Here is a 21,271-nt window from a genome sequence, read left to right as displayed (position 1 = left end):
AAACAATGTATTTAATTTGTCTCACAATCTAACTGCAAGTTCAATTATAACTGAGGCTTAAGAACCGTTACACTTACTAAGCCTAATATAACAACATATCAAGCTGTTGCATACGAAATGTCGAATTTGTAAAGGAAAATGCGAAACAATAATATCTTTTTGTTGTCTAACTTATTTAATCAAAATAAGCTCTTTTAAACTCAATACACTTCTGCCAATGAGTTGTAAGTTTATAAATGTCACCTTTAAAGAATCGGACATCCTTTGACGCAATGAAGTCTTCCAAGGCGCTTTCAACTGGCCTTTGGTTTGCAAACATGTTTCCTTAAAAATGTCCAAATGTTTAAAAAGTGATAATCTCTGGGGGAAAAAATTGGTGAATATGATGCATGAGGACGAGTTTCATACTAAAATTCGTTTAGGTTTCGGACGACAACGCGTGAGACATGAGGTCGAGCATTGTCATGAAGCAGTATGGGTCCACTAAGATTAACTATCGTTGGATGTTTTCGTGACAATTTTTCATACAAATTTCAAGTTCACAACATTATTTCTCTGCTGTGATTGTTTCTCCTGGGTTTAAGAATGGATAATAGATAACACCTGCTAATGGCCACCAAACACTGACCATAAGTTTCTTAGGGTGAAGAACTGAGTTTGGTATATGTTTTGGTGCATCTTCATAGTCAAGCTAGATCGTCATAGACTGTCTTATAGAATCCATTTTTCATCACAGGTGACAATTCTATGGAGAAATGGGTCATCTGTGTTGTGAGAAAAGAGTAAGGAACAAGTTTCAACTTGTCTTGTTTAATGGTTTTCAGTCAATTCATGAAGTACCCATTTATTCAGATTTTCACCTTAATAATTGTTTCAAGATGTTGGAAAACTGTTGAATGATAAACATTAAGTTTGTCAGTAAGTTCTGTTCTATCACAGTTTGATAGGTATCTGATTCAACTAAGGCCTTCATTTCTTCCTCATTAATAACTGTCTGAGAGCACCCCCGAGGTTCACTTTCAACACTTGTGTCACCAAAACGAAATGTCCCTAACCAACACTGTTCTGTGCGCTCATTAGCTGTACCATCATCAAATGCATACTTTATATTACGAGCTGCTGCCGCCACATTGTGACCAAGGTTGAACTTGTATTACAAAAAAAAATACACGAATATTAATTTTATCCATGATGACAAAAATCAATATAAATATGAATTAGTTTCTGAAATAATAAAAATAAAGTGAGCTTGAAATGAACCACACATATACTATATTATTCTGACAAATTTACAGTAATGCTTCTCTTTCGGCCACTAAAGTCGAGTATCAAATTTGCACATGAAAATCCGACATTTCATATGTAACAGCCTGATACTACACGTCACATTACTAAATTCGAGACCCGGCATGTTTAACGCACTCGACTCGTAATCCGAGGGTCGTGGGTTCGAATCCCCATCACACCAAATATGCTCGCCCTTTCAACCTTGGGGACATTATAAAGTTACGGTCAATCCCACTATTCATTGGTAAAAGAGTAGCCCAAGAGTTGGCGGTTGTAATGATGACTAGCTACCTTACTTTTAGTCTTACAGTGCTAAATTAGAGACGGCTAGCGCAGATAACCCTCGTGTAGCCGTGCGAAATTCATAAACAAACAAACTAAATTCTAAATTACAAGTTTATACTTCTTAACATTTTAGTCCCCAATCTTAATAAATTTGGTTATTTTTTGTTATTCATCTCTAATTTCTAAAGTTAAAAGTAATAAAACCAAATAAAATTAAGAAATAAATAATATTATAACAATTTAACTTTCTAACGTATTCTCTTTTCTAATAGCGTCTTGTATCCCAAACAAGATACAAAAAACGTAGTGAAACATGTTTACTCACGCCACTTAAAACGTATTGTTACGCTACTACGAAAAATACTTCAAAAGTATTCATACGCCACTTAACAAATAGTGTAAACATGTAATTCTTACGTCACTTCAATAAATAGTATAAATAATGCAAACATGTATTCTTACACCGTTCAAACGTGTTATTACGTTGCTGAAAGAAATGGCACAAACATGTTTTATTACGTCATTTCAAACATATATTCTTGTGCTACTGCTAAAATAGTGCAAATATGTATTATTACACCACTTCAAAAACTTTGTACTATCAGTTACAGTTTGCTTTTTTAGTGGAACGCATCTGAAGAAACAGTAAAACAAAACGTTACCCGTCCAATTAAAGAAAAAATAACAGAGTTTGTGTTATAAGGTCGTTTATTTCTGGTACTAAAACATCTGTTTCGTTACAGAATTCAGAAGTAGGCGTTTCTGCCACTCTTTCAACCAGACATGGGGCTTCAGTGAATGTGTGTGTGTTAATGCAGGTGACCAATATTTACAAGTTCTCAACAAGGTATACAAATAGACACAGAACTTCAATGAATATGTATCTTAATACATCTTAGTTGGTGTTTTTATCCCAATTATAGGATGATTTGTTTCTTTGTCACGTGACCGACGAATTATAACGATGTTCGAGGCAGATTTTTGAGAAGTGCAGCAGAAAATCTAATTCACTATTTGTTACAAGACGGAACGTCACCTGAACTACGCACGGAACACGCGGGTTTTGTTGATACTTTTCCAGTCATTTTGTTATAAAAGTTTCAGATATGTACACTGCACATTAACGTTAGATTTACTGCATGTTAAACATTTTTATAGATTACTTGTACACCATATTTATTCAGGGCCAGTAACACAGCACCAAAACATTAAACACAAAACATCAAAACTATAATTCATTAAATTAATTACAACTGAAATACGTGATTTCTGACAAACTTTGGGTCTATTGTGATCTAGTATTCAGCGTTTCGGACTGTAAATCTGTGTATTAATGGTTCGCGTCCCTTTGTCAAAAATCTCATTCATCTGTCATACAAGAGTAGCCTAACACATACAAAACAGAAGGGTCGAATTATAAATCCTGCCCTTCTTCAGAGCCAGATAAGTTGGTTAAGTTTACTTCATTTTTTAACAGAATTATTAACAGTTATGTTAGAGTGACAAAATAATCGAACTCAATGTTAGATACTTGCAACAGTAAAGCGACACCAGGGTATTTTGATACTGCCGTGTATAACATCTTAACATGAATAGCACTTGCGGTGTGCTTTAACATTAACCAAAGATGTTTCTTTTGCTTGCCAGATATTCTTAACCAGACAACTCGTGCTGATTGTTTGATCCCGTATGATTTTGTACCATACCGAAACCTGGTGGTTAGGACGCTCCACTCGCCAACTTAGGGTAACGGGTTCGAATCCCTGTAACACCAAATGTGCTCACCCTTACAACCATAGTGGCATTACTATTAGTTGGTAGAAAAGTAGTCCAAGTGTTGGCGGTAGGTGGTGTTGACTAACTATCTTCCCTCTAGTCTGTCACTGCTCAACTAGGAATAATTAGCTTTTCGCAAAATTCAAAACAAACCAAATCAATCCTACTATACTGAAGGCAGTGAGGTCACTTGATGGAGCAATGGACAAAAGCACACAACGAACAGAAAATCACACACGCGTTATGAGATCACAGTCACAAAAAATGTTATCACAGGCATTTTCCATGAGGGCCATTCCTCCACAATCCCTCTCTCAGTGACGTCTTGGATAAACTTAAGTGGCTACGAAGTTTGTTTCCCCACTCCCAGTCCCAAATTTACGGGATTTAACCAATAACTTTGCGATCAACGAAAGATTATTTAACAAAAAAAAAAAAATCTGTTCCATGTCCCCGAAATTGTTTATGTAACTACTACATGAAATCGCATTAGCCACTTACAACTCCTGACTTTCAAAGATTTCAACGATAAGCACATTTTTTTAACAACTTTTTTGTTATTTCTGTTTAATGACCAAGTAGTCATATGGTGAAATGTGGAATACGTTGTCATGAAAGTCTCAAACAGTACGTGAGCTACTCTTCGCCATTTAACGCCACAGCTCATGTTCACAGATATTTAGGTCAATTACAATCTAGATGTAGTTCGGCCATCAAAACATCAAGAATTATGCAAATAAACCTCTTCCAAAACACACATGACCCAAATAGTCACGAGCATTCTGCATAATGTACGGTTACAACTTACCAGTTTTTGTAGATAGCAGCAGTGAATATAATTATCACCTGTACCGAAGATGTAAACTGTAACCACCACCTAGACACCCTGTTTCACTCAACTAACTATCACCATAATTAAAGGTGTGAACTGTAACCACCACTGGACACCCTGTTTCACCCACCTGGTTATCACTTTAATTAAAGGTGTAACCACCACGTGGACACCCTGTTTCATCCACATAGCTATCACTATAACTAACCTCTAACACCAGGGGTGTAAAGCTTTTTAAACTTCTTACCAAGCTGGTGTGAAGGAAGGTGCTCACCAACTGGTTTGATATATCGTTTTCGTTAGTGACATAATTTTCTAACAGAAGGTAGCTGTTAGTTACTACTCACGTTTGTCTATATAAATCAATCAGTGTCAAACATGCTGAACACGATTCGAAACAACCCAGACAAAATAGAAGGTAACAAGTTAACGACCTTGCTGCATATTATAATTTATTCCGGGCGCGTCTCCAATTTATTATGTTACGTATTAAGATTTCAAGTAGTCTGAACTGTGTTAAATATAATTTTGATTTAGAAATTAATTAAACGTTGATATGTATCAAAATTTATGATATTTGCCAACAAGATTTATATACATAATTTTCTTTCTTAACATATGTTAATATACAAGCAGTAATACAACTGATAGTAATGGTATTTACATACATATATACATTGTTGATTCTTACGCTCGAGAATCTTCTACAAATTTAGTGAATAGGCTAGAATTTCGTAATACACATTTAACAGTAAAAGTTACATGGATTTCTAAATACATAGTTAACAAACATCGGTATTAAAATAAAATAAATATACAATAACAAATCCGTCACAGTGGCAACATTAACAAAATTTCAAGGACTCATTTAAGTGACTCATGAGAGCAGAGTATGCCTTAAAGCATTTTTAACACGTGAAACTAAGTAAAAACAACTAAATATCCCTCAGATCTTAAGTCTTTGATTCAAAGTTTGCTCAGCATTTTCATTTTCAAGGGCCCGGCATGGCCAAGTGTGTTAAGGCGTGCGACTCATAATCTGAGGGTCGCGGGTTCGCATCCCGGTCGCGCCAAACATGCTTGCCCTTTCAGCCGTGGGGGCGTTGTAATGTGACGGTCAATCCCACTATTCGTTGGTAAAAGAGTAGCCCAACAGTTGGCGGTGGGTGGTGATGACTAGCTGCCTTCCCTCTAGTCTTACACTCCTAAATTAGGGACGGCTAGCACAGATAGTCCTCGAGTAGCTTTGTGCGAAATTCCAAAACAAACGATCATTTTCAAGAGATGACAAGGGGCCATTTGCACATCTAGGCAATACCATTTCTCACCACTATCCTACTCTAATCTACGTACGAAAAAATCTCCCCTCTTGAATTCGACGCTAGTATCCGGCATATTTATGCAGTCATTTTCTAAACTCCTTCAATGTAGAAACTACTGCCACACTGAAATGTAACACAATAACCTTAGTAGAAAAGTACCATTTTCTTGACTCGTGTTTCTAAGTGTGTCATGACTTGTGCAGTTCCTTAAGATATCTGATCGCTGATTTCAGAACACACACACACATTTTCTTCCTGCTGACGTTTCTAGCGTTTCTATTGTTTTCTTAGTTTACCTGACTCGAGAAATGTCTTGAACCAAGGTGATAATGTAATTTATTAATGTACTAAATGATGTTCATTCATCTGTGTGTCAGATGTTATAAGAAAGAAAAACTAAACATTAAGTATATAAAAACTAACAACATGTTGATGGTTTGTAAGCGGACTTCTGTTTCATTATTGAAGTGTTTACAGACTCTATCCCCTGGAGTTTACGAATGAAAGACGTTTCGATCTCTATTGTGAGGCCTACAAACAGAGTGGTAGGTGTGAGAGTAAATAATGTTTCGGCCTCTATGCTGAGGTCTAACAGAGTGATAATGTGTGTGAGTGGATAACGTTTCAGTCTCTGTTCTGTCTGCTAACAATATGTGAGTGTACAACGTTTCGGCGTGTGTATTGAGGTTTACAAATAGTGATAGTGTGTGTGAGTGGAAAACGTTTCGCTGTATGTACTGAGCTCTCCAAATAAAGTTATAGTTTGTGTGAGTGCACATCGTTTTGGTCTCTGTGCTGTCTCCTAACAGTGCAGCAAAGTGCGTAAATGGACAGAGTTTCGGTTGAAACCTAATTATAAGGAATGTCTCGCCTAAAAGATACGTATCTCGTGTCATCCAGAACCTAATAAGAAAAATGGATTTAATCCCGGCTCGTGCCTAAACACTTGAAAGCAACATCTTATATCGGGTACTTACAAGCAGTATTTTGAACTAACGTTTCTTGTATTATTATTTTCTTCATTTCAGTTAAAATTACAGTTACAAGATGTTTGTGTTAGTAATGGTTACTGTAGTAAAGTGAGGGCTAAAAGTGTGACAATTTCTAATTTTCTCCTAAAATGTAATGGAAAACATATCGAGTTGAGATATTATAGTTGTTGCTTTCTTTTTTTGTGCATCGATAAAATAATAGACAATGAAAATTAACCGTTTATTGTTAGCTTGGTTGAACTGTTACAACTGTTGTTTTCTCTTTGTGCACCAAAGAAACAACAGTAGACGAGTTTGTTTTTAATTTCGTGCAAAGCTACACGAGGGCTATCTGCGCTAACCGTCCCTAATTTAGCAGTGTAAGACTAGAGGGAAGGTAGTTAGTCATCACCACCCACCGCCAACTCTTGGGCTACTCTTTTACTAACGAATAGTTATCTATGGGATTGACCGTCACATTGTAACACCCAGGACTGAAAGGGCGATCATGTTTGGTGTGATGGGGATTCGAACCCGCGACCCTCAGATTACGAGTCGAGTGCCTTAACCACCTGGCCATTCCGGGCCCAGAAGCGTGGATGGATGCAATAATAACTGATATAATAAAACATCGCTTTATCATACGGTTCAAAGTTTACTTACTGACTGACAAAAAGGTTTATTGTTTTTACTACATAAATAGCGTATATGAAACGTTTTTAGTTAAGGTTAATTAAAAAATCGTTTACAAGTCGTAAAAAAATAAATGATAAATAAACAGTATTACTTGTTTCAACAAGACCCGACAACCTGTGTTAATATTACGATTTTGTAAATATAGAATTTTTATCATGTAGTGTGTATGTGTGTACTCGAAACAAGTCCAAACAGGGTCACTTTCAAATGTCCCCCCTCTCTCTCACTCACACACACTGTTGTAGATTGTACTGCTTGTTAGTTATCCATACAGTTCACTTTTTCGCGCATGTCTCATTTTCAACGACGCTAGTTCCTGTATTGTTCTTTTCCCTTACAAAATTTCATAGCGTAGTCGAACCCTGTGGTGACTGAGTCACGGGTCACTTTCAAGAAATCTCATCTGCTAACTGGTGTTAAACAGACTGTACAGTGTATTATTTGTTGCCAATATGAGACACCTAGAAACGAGTTTTGAAAAAAAGTACAAATGCTTCTACGTTCGTTCGTCATGTTAAATGAAAATTTGAAGACTCATCTATTTCACTATTATTTAGTTAGTTCTATCAAAACGTAAGTGTTAAAAAAATAATAAAAAATTAGTTCATGCAACGAGCTTGAGTATTCGTGGTTCGTGGCCTGTTGCGTAAAAATGCGCGCTACATTTTGGGGACGCGAATACGTTATAGGAATGAACAGTTAATTTCCATTTGTCAGTCAAACAAAAGTAGCCCAAGAGTTGGCGGTGAGGTGCTGCTGATTACCTTCTCTCTGACCTATCAATTTGAAATTATCTATGGCAATGTACACACAGCTCTCGTGAGGCTTGGCGCGAAATTCGGAAATGTGTTTGTGTTTTCTTACAGCAAAGCCATATGGTACCCGTTGCTTTTCGATGAAGTTCATTCACAAATACTCAAATACACAAACAATACTAGATAGACTTCTACATAGTACAATAAAATATTTTGATAAACCTGGAGAAAAAACGAGCCATTATGCGAACTAGACAGGTATTGCATATATGATGAAGAGAGTTCTAAACACCTCTCCCCGATAAACTTATACATTAAATCAAGTTAAAAAAAAAGAATAAAACAAATAAATAAATAACAACTTTAAAATATAACAAAATAATAATAAAATTAAAAACACAGTGCTAAAATAAAACAGGCCACCTACGTTCTTTTACTTACTTAAAAAAAAAAGAAAACAATATACATGGACATTGCCCTGAAAAGGGCCTGAGTTTGAGTTATGCTTATCACTCTGGCCCGCTGTATTAACTTTAAATATATTGATAAGTCCACTCAAACAATGTAAAGGAAGAAGGAAGAGGTCTATTGTATCTGACCCTTTTGGGTATACAAATTTACATACCCAAACACATAAAGAGAGAGAGAACGATAACAAAGCCACATCGGGCTATCTGCTGAGCCCACCGAGGGGAATCGAAATTCTGTACTAGCGGGAGGTGGGGAGAAAATTCGGAAATAAATCGAACAAAAACGAATATTCAGAACACTTGGAACATCGTTAGATTCTCACAAATTCCCCACACTAATTCTCTCAGAGGTTAAAAACTAAATTCCATCTTGTTTGTTTTTTTCAGTGAAAAGTTTATACCACCTGGTGGTGGAAAATTAATTTCTTTTTAATTAACTAAATATATAGAAATTTGGTTACAACGCTGATTTATTCTAAACTCTAAAGGAAACAAAAGTGTACAAAATTCCTTGTTCCTTTGCCCCAAGAACCGGATGTACTTATTAAGATACCTGGCGCTATTAAAATAACAAATACCCTAACTACATTCTCAGAAGGTTTTTATTTTTCGTGTATTTATTGTCGGTGGTTTTTGTCACGTGTGTCAGTAACGTTTAGCAAAGATCTTGACAAAGAAGGTGTATGAATTTTTAACAATACAATCAGGACGCGATATGAAATTCCGGTTTTTAATTATTTTAAAAATTATTATCATTTTTACGTAGTCCTGACAACAATAGTATAATGACACATCAGATACAAACGAGTTTGGGAAAAGTAATAAAATAATAAATAGATGAAAACGTATTATAACGATTGTAACCCTTATCCTTGAAGTCATTCCCACATAGGCATACATACTTGTTCAAACCAAACGTATACCGGACGTATGTGAGGCCCGGCAAGGACAAGCGTGTTAAGTCGTGCGACCAGTAATCTGAGGGTCACGGGTTCGCATCCCCGTCGCGCCACACATGCTCGACCTTTCAGCCGTGGGGGCGTTATAATGTTATGGTCAATCCCACTATTCGTTGGTAAAAGAATAGCCCAAGAGTTGGCGGTGGGTGGTGATGACTAGCTGCCTTCCCTCTAGTCTTACACTACTAAATTAGGGACGGCTAGCACAGACAGCCCTCGAGTAGCTTTGTACGAAATTCAAAATCAAACAAACTGACGTATATTTACGAACGCAGTTGTCGAACTAGGTTTACTACAGTGTCTCAAAATGAACATACCAAAAAGGTTGAATAACGTTTTTGTTATGCGAAATAACAACAAAATTCAAAACAAAATATCCTCTGAAAACCAGTAAGTTCTATTGAAGTTAATTATTATTGTTATAACTTACACTGTTTATCCTTATTATTTATAAACCGACCCTGTTTTCGAGTAAAATTAAAACTACTGAATAGTTTCTAAGAGTTTGGACTTATAACCTTGGAGCTTTTTAAAAACAAAAAGTCTACCATAACAAACCAAGGGATCTATTTTAATACCTACATTTGTTTCAGTTTGATGCATGTGATCCATAATGTTGGATGTGTATTGCACAAGTCCAGCCTGTTCTCTAAATGTGTAGAAGGTTCTTGAGAGTAAGAATCAACAATACGGCTAAAGATACATTTTTAATTCGAGTGGGTTTTTCGTCATCACGAATTCGAGAATCTTGCCTTAAAGTATATAAACCGATGTTCCAAGAGACAGTAATAAAATATTGTTTGGTCGCTACAGTCAGTAAACTATAAACCTCAGAAGCTATAATTATGATCAACACTTACTAATCGGAAAACCACAGATATTTGACCAAGAAGTTTATAGATTTGAAGCAATACGAACCGTTCAATTTCACTGAATTAACTTCGCACCATAGTGTTTCTATTAGGACATTAAGTATTGTCCTCGCAAAAACTCACGTGTGTTTGTTTGTTTGTTTTGAATCTCGCACAAAGCTACACGAGGGCTATCTGCGCTAACCGCCCATAATTTTGCAGTGTTAGACTAGAGGGAAGGCAGATAGTCATTACTACCCACCGCCAACTCTTGGGCTACTCTTTTACCAACGAATAGTGGGATTGGCCGTAACATTATAACACCTCCACGGCTAAAAAGGCGAGCATGATTGATGGGACGGGGATCGAACCCGCGACCCTAAGATTACGAGTGGAGTGCCTTAACCATCTGGCCATGCCAGGCCCACTCACGCGTGAAGAATAGAGCTAGCTAGCATTCCCGTCAAGTAAAGTGTATCGGTGTATCAACATGAAATCAATTTGCTCGTCGTGGACCTTGACCGTCGATAAAATATTCAGTACCAGACTAGATAGAAGACTGAATATTGTTTGTGAGTTTGTAAATTTTTTGTGTATAAAAACTTATTTGTAATAACTAGTTGTACTAACCGTCATTATAAATTCTATTTTTTGTTATTTTGTATATTAAAATATATTTATGTTAAGAAAGAAAACTACGTGTTTCAATCTTGGTGAATACAAATTTGATTCATATTAACATTTAATTAACATCTACCTCACTTTAAATTTCCAGCTGTTTAAAATCTTAATACGTACGTAACGTACACTACTTAATGAATCGGAGACTTCCGAAATAAATTATAATACCTAACGCACTAAAGACATACACACACTTGGACGCTGTTACACTTCTCACATAGTGTTACACTATATATACACACACAGCCGTTGTTACACCTCTCTCACATACATTGCACAGATAGATCGTTATACCACACACAATTGTTACGGTAGAAACTATCTATTGTGAAAACAACAAACAAGACTTAACATCTACCTCACTTTAAATTAAAATGTTCGGTTATTATGTGTGTGTGTCCACCGAGGATGATCGAAAGCCTGATTTTAGCGTTGTAAATCCGTAGACTTATTGGAAGTCGTACATAACAAAGTTTATTAATTACATAAAATAAAACTTATAAGCCTTTAGAAGACATCTGGTTTCGAATGTTATTGTCATCTCAAATCATACAAATGTTATCAACTTTCTTTTTGATGTATATGCATTTTGGGACATCCTGTACATTTATTGAAATATTGATAAAATCTCTGCTTGTTGTCTAGGAACACGTTCTGTTTTGGAAATTTATACCATATAGACTTTTTTTTTTCTGAGATTGTTTGTAAAACGTAACACGAGTAGCAATGACAGGTCCCTTCCTTACAGAAATACTATCTCTTCAAAGCACCGTCCGAAAATGACGTCGGCGTTAAAGGAAAGTCAACTTAATTGTTTGTTATGGACGTTCGCAAGAAGAAAAACACGATGGCCTATTTACGCTAGCGGCCTCTAATTTTGTATTCATCGGTTATAGATAAGGCAGCTAGTGAAGAGCCCTCGCCGCCAACTCTTGAGCTACATTAATCAAACAGTGGAATTTGATTTACACTTTTGTAACGGACTTAAGCCTCAAAGTGCGAGACTTAATTACGTGGTATAGGGATGCAAACCATGGAATCTTGGATTTAGGATTTACAGTCTAGCTTGTTAACCACCAGACCACGACCGACTTAAAATATAACACCCACAGAACTTGGGTGTCAGTGATGACGAGAAACCCACTTGTTGAGAAATTTATATGCAAAAACGGCTCGTTTGGGCTGAGAAAACACTTTACATAGAAGAGCGAACAACGTTTCGACCTTCTTCGGTCATCGTCAGGTTCAGAAAGAAAGAGGTAACTGACCGGAAGCTGACCACATGTTAGAAAGGGGTTGTGTAACTGTGTGTCGAAATGTAGAGGGCGGTATTAGATGTTTGAATATATAATTTTATTTATTATATTAATATAGGTATAAAGGCGTTCCTTTATATTGGTTTATTTTGGGTTTAAGTTGTTGTATAAGTAAGGCTTCTTTAATTTTACGTTTGTTTATGTTTGTTTCTTTATTTAGTATTTGAGTGTTTTCTATGGTTATGTTGTGTTTATTTGACTTGCAGTGTTCGAAAACGTGTGAAGGTGACTTTTATGTTCTTTGAATCTGGTTTCCATTTTCACTTGTTTCTCAATATAGAAGTCGTGGCAGTTATCACATTGTATTTTATAAATAATGTTGGTGTGGTGTTTGTCAGTGTAGTTTTACATAGTATAGACCTCAGTTTTGTGCCGGGTTTTTGAATAAATTTGGTATTAATTGGAATGTCATATTTTGTTACTAATTTTTGCCAAATGTTGGTTATTTGTTTGCTGATGTCGGGAATATATGGTATACAGCAGTATATATGGTTTCGTGGTTTTTTGATTCGTGAGCTGTATTTACTTTAGTTGGTTGATTTTGCTTTCTGTCTAGGTGTGTGCGTATAATGTTTTCTACGGTTTGTGGAGGAAACTTATTGATGTTGGTGAAGTATTGTTTTATTTTGTCTAATTCATCGTTAATTTTATCTGGTGAGCATAGTTTTATGGCTGTGTTTATTTGGTTTCTTAGTATGTTGAGTTTTTGTTTTGTTTCATGTGCTGAGTCCCAAGGAATGTATAGTCCAGTATGGGTGATTTTTCGGTGGATTTCTGTTTGAAATTGTGTATCAGTTCTTGTAATTTTGAGGTTAAGAAATGATATTTGATTGCTTTCTTCCTGTTCACATGTGAAGTTGATGTTGGGATGTATAGAGTTAATGTGATTGAAAAAATTAAGTATGTGTTCTGTAGATTTGAATCCACAACCGTGTCATCTACATATCTATACCAGTATAGTGGTGGATGTAATGCTGTGTTAATTGCTTGTGTTTCAACTTGTGTCATAAAATATTGGCTAGAACTGGTGATACTGGGTTGCCCATGCTTAGGCCGTTTGTTTGTATATAGTTTTGGTTGTTGAACATGAAGTTTGTCTTTATCGTGGTGAATTCTATGAGGGTTGCTAACTGGTTACTGGGAATTTCTTTCAAGATTAGACTTGAAATTAAAAATTGGTAAATACATAGCATGGGCATTCTCCAAATATGTAACATCAGCCAGCTCATTTATCAAAGACTCTTTTAATTTCAAGTCTAATCTAAATCAACTTAATCATAAAGCCTTAATGGCCAGTTTCGATGTTATATCCCTCTTTACAGAAGTTCCAACCACTGAAGCCTGCAAGATAGCCTTAGAACTCTATATCCGAGACCCTAACCCAACTATAGAAATTCCCAGTAACCAGTTAGCAACCCTCAAAAAATTCACCACGATAAAGACAAACTTCATGTTCAACAACCAAAACTATATACAAACAAACGGCCTAAGCATGGGCAACCCAGTATCACCAGTTCTAGCCAATATTTTTATGACACAAGTTGAAACACAAGCAATTAACACAGCATTACATCCACCACTATACTGGTATAGATATGTAGATGACACGGTTGCGAGATTCAAATCTACAGAACACATACTTAATTTTTTTCAATCACATTAACTCTATACATCCCAACATCAACTTCACATGTGAACAGGAAGAAAGCAATCAAATATCATTTCTTAACCTCAAAATTACAAGAACTGATACACAATTTCAAACAGAAATCCACCGAAAAATCACCCATACTGGACTATACATTCCTTGGGACTCAGCACATGAAACAAAACAAAAACTCAACATACTAAGAAACCAAATAAACACAGCCATAAAACTATGCTCACCAGATAAAATTAACGATGAATTAGACAAAATAAAACAATACTTCACCAACATCAATAAGTTTCCTCCACAAACCGTAGAAAACATTATACGCACACACCTAGACAGAAAGCAAAATCAACCAACTAAAGTAAATACAGCTCACGAATCAAAAAACCACGAAACCATATATACTGCTGTATACCATATATTCCCGACATCAGCAAACAAATAACCAACATTTGGCAAAATTAGTAACAAAATATGACATTCCAATTAATACCAAATTTATTCAAAACCCGGCACAAAACTGAGGTCTATACTATGTAAAACTACACTGACAAACACCACACCAACATTATTTATAAAATACAATGTGATAACTGCCACGACTTCTATATTGGAGAAACAAGTAGAAAAATGGAAACCAGATTCAAAGAACATAAAAAGTCACCTTCACACGTTTTCGAACACTGCAAGTCAAATAAACACAACATAACCATAGAAAACACTCAAATACTAAATAAAGAAACAAACATAAACAAACGTAAAATTAAAGAAGCCTTACTTATACAACAACTTAAACCCAAAATAAACCAATATAAAGGAACGCCTTTATACCTATATTAATATAATAAATAAAATTATATATTCAAACATCTAATACCGCCCTCTACATTTCGACACACAGTTACACAACCCCTTTCAAACATGTGGTCAGCTTCCGGTCAGTTACCTCTTTCTTTGTGAACCTGACGATGACCGAAGAAGGTCGAAACGTTGTTCGCTCTTCTATGTAAAGTGTTTTCTCAGCCCAAACGAGCCGTTTTTGCATATAAAAGAACTTGGGTGTGACGTGTGACTAAGTCTTGACGTTGTTTTAGTCTTATGCTGTAAGTTATTGTTTTCTTTTTTTCAGCACAAGCCCCTTCCCATAATCTTAAGTGAAGGCCCACCTAATGATTCTGAAGGTATTAAGCACCTTAACAGTACTGTTTATTTCCCACGACATCTCTAATACTTCTCTACAGTCCCGCATTTTCAGAAACGCTGCTGTGCGTAGTTCAGTAAACAGTCTCTATGAGGCTGTTCTACACTTTGTTTTGTTTTAAATTTCGCGCAAAGCTACACGAGGGCTATATGCGCTAGCCGTCCCTAATTTAGCAGTGTAAGACTAGAGGGAAGGCAGCTAGTCATCACCACCCACCGCCAACTCTTGGGCTACTCTTTTACCATCGAATAGTGGGATTGACTGTAACTTTATTACGTACTCACAGCTGAAATGGCGAGCATGCTTGGTGTGACGAGGATTCAAACCCGCGACCTACAGATTGCGAGTCGAGTGCCTTTACCACCTGGCCAAGCCGGGTCTCTACACTTGGCCAGGTTTGATTTTTTCCCCTTAATCCAACTATGTTAGGTTTTTATAAAAGTAAATATCTGTTGAAACTAGCAGAAATTTCAACAAAATGAAACATGTTAACAACAGCAACCAACAAAGATAGAATGCCAAATCTATCCACAAAAGTAGCAAATGTGAAAAAAAAACAAAACGTGCCGTTCTTTCCACGCTTCACGAAAGAAAATTACGATAACATAAAAAGATTCTCTTATTTCTACTGTTGATTCCAAACTGAGATGTGTTAGTTAGTTGTAATATTATTGTTGCCTTTTCTCTTGCTAGCCCTAGAATTACCGACAAGGTCCGGTCCTCCATCGATTTGTAAACACGTTTTTCTAAATTATTTATGCACCAAACTTGATTGCGAATCCAGAACTTCATTGGTTAGAAGCTTCTAGTATGAAAATTAGTGATTTCACTACATGTTTGGTCGTCTTTTGTTTGTTTGTTTTTCTTTGAATGTTTGATCGAGGAAAAAGAAAACAACACATTACACAGGAGATAGCTAGATGTGGCTTGCTATGACAAAACACACATACACACACTCACATATATATATAAAGTCGATAATTTGACAAACAACCTCAAGCATATTTCATAATGTCACAGAAATGTCATTTTGCGATTGGTTATCAGGTAGTTGCGTTGTTTCAAAATGTTTTTTTTTTATCTTTCCTTGAGTTTCAGTGCTTCTTAGAACTAGTCAATTAAGTTCATCGTCTTAATATTTGCATCTATCCAGCACATTCGAGTTATTTTAAACAAACAAATTACCCAATGTGTTTTAACAACTTTTTTCCACATATTTCATCAACAGTTTGAGACGTCAAGTTGTTTATTTTAACACACGAGGGAATTTACTCACGGGGTTAAAGCACGTGAACAGATAAACTTACGAGCACGTGAAAAATGCATGTGACATGGACAGGAAGTTATTACACAGTTGATAATAAAATACGTACATGTTTAGAAATTTCTGTGCATCAACACTCTACTCAAACGTTTTTAATTAAACAAACATACTTATTTTTAATATATACTTATTTATTTATTTGTATAATTCCACTGTAATTACAAACTTCACACCGAAGTTTCTTTCACACCACGTTATGATACATATAATTACGTTTAGTGCAGAATGTCAAAACGTAATTATCTTCAAATCCTCTAATCTGAATACTGCAGGTAAGTTCTAAGAGAGTTCTTACGTCAGCAATGTAAAAGTTCACTTACAAGAGTAGAATATTATGGGATATATTAACTAGAACGACAACTTATGGCCATTTCAGAATCTCTGGGGTCTAATAATAACTATTTCTAATTTTATACTATACTGGTTTGTTTTGAATTTCGCACAAAGCTGCTCGAGGGCTATCACCGATAGCCGTCCCTAATTTAGCAGTGTAAGACTAGAGGGAAGGCAGCTAGTCATCATCACCCACCACTACCTCTTGGGCAACTCTTTTACCAATGAATAATGGGATTGACCCTCACATTATAACGCCCCCACGGCTGAAAAGGCGAACATGTTTGTTGTAACAGGGATTAGAACTCGCCATCCCTAGATTAGGAGTCAAGTGCCTTAACCACCTGGCCATGCTGGGCCGTACTATACTAACCAGAGAAAAGGCAAACAATATCTTATAAATTCTGAAAGTTATGTTGACTGGGCATCAGATTGGTCGATGGTTTTCAAAATACGGAAATATTTCTGGGAGGATCAGGAAAAGAGGGTTGCAGTTGTTTCACACAGTTTGAAGGATATAAATATCTAAACAAAACTGTTAACAATTAACATTTAATTGTACTAGGTTTGAGAGGCTTTTCACAGTCTCCAATTCTTCATCCTCCCTTTTAACTAGCAGGAATAGGGCAGAGTAGTATTCGTGAAGGATATGAAATTCAAAGAGTTGGGGTGATTTAAAAAAAAAAAACCATTATTAACGAACTCTAACAGCAGATCACGGAGTAGGCGTGAAGAATATTTTATGGAAAACATTCGTAAAACAAGGCGCTTTTTCACGTTCCTAACACCCATCTAAATACCAACAAGGTTGAAATTAGGCAAGAAAGAAAACTGAAATGAGAAAAATTGGAAACCTCCCCCCAACTTGGTCAATTATTCTTAGAATTTCAGTTCTTAACTTTATAAAGAAAACACAGTTGGTTGAACACAAAATAATCTTTCAAAATAAACCAACAGGAAATGCTAAGAAATGTAAGTTTACCCGTTGAGTGAAATAATAACGGACGAATCCTGTACATAAAAACTGACACAGGAAAGTAAGAAATTGAATATTTATATGTGTGTGTGCGTGTGTTTCACATACTAACCACGTTTGAAATGGATTGTGCCTTAACAACGGTTTCCAACCAAACCAAAACATCGAATGCACATGATCCCTACAAACAGTGACGTAAATTAAACGTGAAAGAGTGCGTTTACAACGTGTTGGGAAGGTGTACCAACCTTTGCCATTAGTTTCGTCAATCATAATGTCTTAGAACCGCTATCTGTTGAACGATTTCAACTTAAGAACGTTACCATGCTCACATCGCACGTGTCACGAGCACATACATGTGTGTCAGTTTGAAAGTTTATATGCCAATTACCCAGGTATATTAAATCCCCTTTAAAGAGAGTATATCCAACAAATAAAGAATTGTTTGTGGTATCGGTATTTATACGAACACACAATACATACAAGGATAAACAGATTGTATGGAACGATTATAATCGTATCAAAGGTTCTATTATAACCAAACTAGTTGATACACAATAATGCAGGTTTTAAAGTTAATATTAACAGGATATGTACTATTATATCTAGTGTTATTTTACTAAACTCTTCACAAAAAACTGTTAAACAGTAACAACACAAATATTTGTGAGTACAATATTTTTGCATAACCGTCACCAAAATTATCGAATAGTAACCCTAATCATTCCCTTAGTTACCAAATGGAAACTAATACTATAGTCACAGTGACCGGATGATAGCCAATGCCCTAGTCACAGTGATCGTATGATACGATAGCCATTCTTGCAGTCACAATGTCCAAATTATGGTAGCCATGAATCCAGTTACAGTAACCGAATGATAGCCAATGTCGAAGTCACGATGACCAAATGATATAATGGTGATGAATAGAGTGTTCAAATGATGATAGCCATGAATCTAGTCACAGCAGCCGAATGATAGCCAGTGTTGTAGTTAACAGCGACTGAATAATATGCAAACCATAATTCTTTTTAACAATATCGAAGACATAATCCGTACATATATTAGACCATGTCATTAAACAACATCTGTTTTAACTTTAATGAAATAATTACTGAAATATTACCTCTGATAACAGAGAACACTATTTTCAGTAGGCCTGTACTTGTTCGAAGTTAGTTACCTGGCGAAAGGACGAAACGAGCGACAGTGAGAGATAGGCCTAACTACTGAGATAATAGAATGAATTACTTAATAGGTAGATCTGATATGGGATACTTGGTTCATATGAGATCGATAGCGATTTTTTTTAGGATTCTTTGCACTACTACACTATACACTGTAAAAAATGTCTATAGAAACATAATAATAAGTGCTAATAAAAACACGACAAACATCCTTCTTTCTAACAACCAGCAAAAAAACCACCTTCATGAAATAGATGTCTGAACGAAGAGCGTGAAACAATATTAACAAAAATATCAGAAATTCAAAATTATTTATTTATTTGATCACTTTTACTTACGAAAATATGAAAATATTATTATTTAAAAATAAATCAATTTTGAAATTAAAAAAAATATATATTAAATTGACGATTTATTTGAGTTACTAAATAAAAATTACTTAATAATTGCAATAATTTCGCGACACACACGAGACCCTTCAGTAACACAACTTTATAGAAGTACTACAGACATCAAAATAAATAAATATAATAATTTTAACAAACCACTTTAACATACTTACGTGAATCACAAGCTAACATAACGAAAACGTCGAACTTAACTATTTTAATGTGTCTAAAGAAATACATATAAACGTGTATTTGCCAAGTACAATTTTTTTGTTTTGAATTTCGCGCAAAGCTACTCGAGGGCTATCTGCGCTAGCCGTCCCTAATTTTGCAGTATAAGACTAGAGGGAAGCAGCTAGTCATCACCACCCACCGCCAACTCCAGGACTACTCTTTTACTAACGAATAGTGGGATTGACCGAAACATTGTAAATCCCCACAGCTGAAAGGGCGAGTATATTTGGTGCGACCGGGATTCGAACCCGCGACCCTCAGATTACGAGTCGAACGCCTTAACCCACTTCGCCACGCCGGGCCCGTTCGTAACAGATCACGTTTTTTAAAGAACTTGTCAAGTGAAGGAATATTAATTATTCTTAAGTTTAGCGTAACTGAAGTTTATTACAAGACGTTTCTTATGTTAAAGGTCCAACATCGCCAGGTGGTTAGAGCGCTCAAGTCGCAACCTGAGGGTTGCGAGTTCGAATCCCCGTCACACCAAACATGCTCGTTTTTTCAACCGTGGAGACGTTACAATGTGACGGTTAATTCCATTATTCGTTGGTAAAAAGAGTAGCCCAAGAGTTGGTGGTGGGTAGTGATGACTAGCTGCCTTCCCTCTAGTCTTACACTGTTAAATTAGCGACGGCTGGTGTGGGTATTAAAACTTTAATTAAAATAAAGTACAGAACAACGTTTTGATTTTCTTAGGTCATCTTCAGGTTAACAAAGTTGGCTAACCAAAGAAGGTCGAAACGTTGTTCTGTACTTCAATTAGTGTCAATACCCATACCAGTCTTGAGAAAACGGATCTGATACTGGAATTGATCATATTAATTCAAATTTTGGCATGAATGACAATTTTAAAACACATTTTCAGTTTCATGCTATTTTCGTGAAGAAATAACAAATAAAACGAGAAGAGGAAAGGAAATCGTTAGAAAGTGAGAAGGACGTGCTAAAGAACTTACCTGTGCACTTATGTCTGACAACAACAAAACACCTGTCATTCACAAGGACTTGTTTAACCGTTCGACAGAATCATAGAAATAACGTAATGTACAGCAGCAAGCGTGACTTTTGTTATGAGAAACTTGAGGATTAGTCAGAGAAAATACTAAATGGATGAATCAGTAAAATGACATTTTTATTTTATTTTATTTTTTGTCTGTAGACATCTTGATCTTTCGTGTTTGTTGGGATACTAAGAATGTAGTAAAGCTAAAACCGTGATCAAACTTACACTAGCATCATCTCCACTATGACGACATTAAGCCTAACTTAGTCATTTGAAAGTGACTCAAGCTCAAGACATTAGCTACGACCTAGAATTTAGGATTTTCCAAGGTCGTTTGTCTCATTAACGACTTAATTACCGAAGTGAGTAACAGAGTTGAGCGATATCGTTATAAACCAGATGGTCGAAAGCTGTAAAAGATAACCCTACAGCTTTCGAATGTGTGTGGGTGTTAACAAGAGGCAGAAGTCTGGTGTTAAAAATAACAAGTTTTAATAAAGGCTTGTATGATGTGTGGTGAGGTTCCCAAAACGTTATATGAAACATGTTAAGAACCAATATGGCAAACAACTTTTAAATTATTTTATAAAGCAACTATTAAACCCACGCCTTTGTTTTGTGCTCATAGTATTTGATAAAAAACAACAAAACAGATTATGGTATTTAACATGCATAAAGCAAAAAGTTTAGTTAAGATATTTAAAAATTTTCAAGAATTTTATATATATATATATATATTCTTGCTACTTTGGACCAGGCGAGGCTTAGT

The 21,271-nt window shown here is 35.8% G+C and overlaps 1 protein-coding gene across 1 annotated transcript in view; it reads right to left on the bottom strand.

Annotated features, from left to right (window-relative positions):
* Positions 1 to 20,653, bottom strand: part of LOC143238850 (mutS protein homolog 5-like) — a 105,222-nt gene extending 84,569 nt beyond the window's left edge. The window contains exon 1 of the mRNA XM_076479430.1: positions 20,456 to 20,653. The gene's annotated coding sequence lies outside the window, so the exon portion shown is untranslated. The remainder of the gene's footprint in view (positions 1 to 20,455) is intronic.
* Between the last annotated feature and the right edge of the window lie 618 nt (positions 20,654 to 21,271).

Source organism: Tachypleus tridentatus, chromosome 13, assembly GCF_004210375.1.
Source record: "Tachypleus tridentatus isolate NWPU-2018 chromosome 13, ASM421037v1, whole genome shotgun sequence".
NCBI classification, from domain to species: domain Eukaryota; kingdom Metazoa; phylum Arthropoda; class Merostomata; order Xiphosura; family Limulidae; genus Tachypleus; species Tachypleus tridentatus.
Note: the sequence above shows the minus strand (reverse complement) of the source record. Positions and strands in the feature narration are given on the sequence as shown.